This window comes from Syzygium oleosum, unplaced genomic scaffold (assembly GCF_021117445.2).
Source record: "Syzygium oleosum isolate NSW1041296 unplaced genomic scaffold, Sole_v2.1 Sole_v2.22, whole genome shotgun sequence".
Lineage (NCBI taxonomy): Eukaryota > Viridiplantae > Streptophyta > Magnoliopsida > Myrtales > Myrtaceae > Syzygium > Syzygium oleosum.
In genome coordinates, this window is record NW_026607506.1 from 4,770,545 (window position 1) to 4,774,531 (window position 3,987).

Genomic DNA, 3,987 nt, shown 5'->3' on the forward strand with positions numbered 1-3,987 from the left:
CTAATCCTACGGGATATGATCTCTTGGTCTCAGAGCAAGATGGTGAAGTAAAACAACAGTGACACACGAAAAACATGTGACGAATCTTATTTTCATTTCAATGAGCTCTCACTAGTAAGATCGTTGTTAGTTCAATTATGCTACTTCTATAGGTTTTGAGTGGTTTGATTCTTTGCAAAACTGAAAAAGTTGAATTCATATTAGTATAGATGTGTTGACACCTAAATTTCGATCGACCATTTAATAATAATTTGCATAGAAAATTAGGGATTAAATTTTAACCCCTAAACAAAAATATTAAAATTACATAGCATATAGTTTAAGTTCATATAGGTTAGTTGCATTCCGTATCGGACCGGCGGTGGCGAGTAAGCTGAAAATTCATCGTGTAAACCGAGCATGAGCACTCGGCTCACTCAAGGGATTGAGGGCCAAAATTCACAAGTCTAAAAGGCTTTGGTTGTTTTGATTTGAGCTTAAATCAGCCCGAATTAATTTAGCCCATTTGGAATTAAAATAAAATTAAATGATAAAGCCAAAGTCTAAGCCCATTAGGACTAGGAAGCCCAGTTAATTAACCTAGGGTTGCGATATAAATATGTCGTTATGCGTCATATTCAGGGCTCTCATAATTTTCAGATCAGAATTTGTAGAGAACACAAGTGTGAGTGAGAGCAAAAGGTGAGATTGAGAGTGAGAGGAGAAGACGGCCGCACGTGCCCCGTTGCTGTGCCCGTATTACTTGCACCAACGCCGCGCTCGCCACGGCGTCGTCCTACTTCAGCCCGACACATGCTGAGTTTCCAACCACGGCCGCGACTCTCTGCTTTGCGCGCTTCAGCAAGTCCCAAAATCTTTCTGGCGTCCAGCAAGCAAATCCCGACGACTCCAGTAATTCTCGCTCGCGTCTAAGCCATCCAGACTAGACCCCCGTAGCAGCAACTCCAAGGAAGCCCTCTCTGCACCGTGAGCACTTCACTGCTACCACCACACCTGTTAGCTTCCCAATCGCACCAGGTGATCTCTGTCGGATAGATTAAAATCTTGGACACAAGAGGACGAAAAAGAAAAGGAACAGAGGAGACTTGGACTTGCTTGGCGAGACATACTAGGGAAGAAACATACAGAAGAAGACGAGAAAAGTTTCCTCCATTCTTCATCTTTTATCCGTCCTTGTTGCACTTTATTCGATTCTAGTGATTTTTCTTTAATGATGGGTGCATTTTAGACGCTTTCAGCAATTCCCTTCGCTGCCGTGCCCAGCTTTTGCTTGGACGTTCATCAAGGATCGTCAAGTCTAGCAGTCATGATCTTTCGGGTGACACCTCCATCGCCGCTGCCTCTCATCGTCGCCGCCGCGTCTGCCGTCGATCACCCACTGTCGGTCACCATCCCGATCCGCAATCCCGGCAATTCAAATTTGGAAAGAAATCCGCAAACCCGATCCGGCATCAAGCTCGAATTTGGAAGTTATCCGTAAATTAGGTAAGAAACTTTATCCGATATCGTTTCAAATATTTAAATTTCTAATTCGAGTGATTTTGTTGTCTTTGGTTAGTTAGTAGATATATTCGAATGATGCATGACATATTCGCAATATTCCAAAAAATACACTAAGTTAGGAAATTCCTAACTTAACAACGTGTTGGGACGACTATCCGATCTCAACCATGAGATACGATACTCGGTGGCACGGAAAATCTTTATCCTGTCCATAACTATTTGGATACGATAGTAGATTTTATTTTGTTCCCAAATTCAAATGAATAGCCTTCCATCAATATCCATAACCATATGGATATAATCGCCGGTTTATATCGTTTCCCTAATTCAAAGATAATAAAACAAATCTTGCAGATCGCGTGGATTGGTTTTGATCACGGTGGTTATCTGTCTGTTTGATTTATTTCCTTTAAAAAGAAAATTCCAAAAAAGATTAGTTAGGATTTGAATTGATCTTATTAGAAGATAATGATGCATGTTTAGGATAGATTTAGAATAACTTTCTTTGAATAAGTCGATAGGATAACTTTTTAATTTAAATTAGGAATTAGAGTACTTTATTTCCTAGTTTAATTTAGATATTATCCTGATCTCGACGGTTCATTTTAGGGTAATTCTTGATTTCGAATTTTCATAAAAATACAAAAAAGAAGTCACTTTAGGATAGATTAAATTATCCTTTTTTAGAATAGATTGCATGTTAATTTAGGCATTTTTTTAATTCCGAAATTCATTCAAAAATGAATCATTTGTCCGTCATTAGAATTAGGTCACGTCGTCGCATGACATATAGTTCGCATGCTAGGTTGCATTAATCGCATGTCATTTTTTTGCGCGTCATTGCATATAGGTTAGTTTGCATTTTAATAAAGCGCAAACCCTAATAAACACCTTGAGTACCTTGCTTTGTTAATTAGAAATCATATTAGGATTATCTGTATGATTTTCTACTAACAGTGCATATGCTTGCGTGGCTTTAAGGTATGTTATCCTGCTATTTATTTATTGCTTTCTTGGGTGTTAAATTGGTGGTTTGCGCACCCGCATGAACACCTCACATGCTAGTGACTAAGTTAAAATGGATCCAAACTGCATGCATAAACATTTTTTGAAAAGAAAAGGTATCGTAAGAGCGTTAGACTAGATTTAGCGTAACCAAGTCCCCGAGCTTAGAATCTCTGGTTCGTAGGAATAAAACATATCTCCCTATTTTTTATTTAGGTTTCTAATCGACCTACCACAAATAGATTAGTGGCGACTCTAAGCATAAAAACTTTTGCATGTTAAAAGCTTAAACCCTAAGTTGCAAATTGGTAGGGCTTGGGAGGGCCCAAGTTAAGCTTAGTCTTAATAATCCATTAGCCTGAGAAATTTTAGGTCGCGACAAGATGTACCTTGCAAAACTGAAAGGTTGAATTCATACTAGTATAAATGTATGTCTATACTAGAAAACAATATTAATGATTATCTCAGCAAAGAATTATTATTATTTTTCACTCGGGAAACTGTTATTCTCTAAAATGAGCCCCTTTTAACATCTCATATTGTAGATATAATGACATTCGAATGTTTAAAAAAGTAGTCCTCTTCTATGAATATTAGAAAATATCGTATACTCTCCGTGTAGACTTGACATGTACCCAATCCATAACCATATTTATTGTCATGTAAAGATGTATTAAAATCATCAAAAGAAATTGCAACAATCTCAAAAAATTTCTAATAATATATTGCAGTATTTGGTTAAATAAGATTAGCATCCCAGAGTACATTTGTCATTTGTAGTTCTAAACAAATATAAAAAAGTAGTTGACTTGGAATCGTGCATTGGATATGCTGATTTTGACAATCAATCAAGGGCCAATATACAAAGCGGTTGACGCGCCGTAAGAGTTATAATTGGCAACGCATATGATAACACTAATCTTCATCATAAAATATGCTCGACTTACATAGAAATCGGCCATTAACTGACATTCTTTTATATGTGCCAACAGATGATTAGAGCTACCTGAGTCCCCAGCATTGTGGTAACTTGGTATGTAAGGGAGCCACAGAAAATGAGCAAAGATGCATTACTCGAAGGTAAACTACAAGAAAAGCTAGTGGGAAAAAAACATCCAGCTGAAACACACTTGGATGCTTTTACATTTGACTAGAATTTTAGCCTTCAGTAATCTCTAAGGACTTTGGACTTTCAAAGCCTTTGTGCAAAACTGCCAAACTGCCAAAGTTGAGGTGTTTGGTTTAGCATTCCCAAATACTTGTGATACAAAGTTAACTTTTCCAAAATTGCTTAGCCCCATGCAAGTCCTACCAAACATTGGCATTCAGCATTTTCGGAATGCGGCTTTTAGGGTTAATGAATTTTTTTTCCAACTTTGCCCTCACTAAATTTGTCAAGTTCCATTTATACCCTTACCCTCACTTTCCTGTGCAGATTTGGTCGGCATCACTCGTTGTCATCGGTGAGCTTAGATCTGA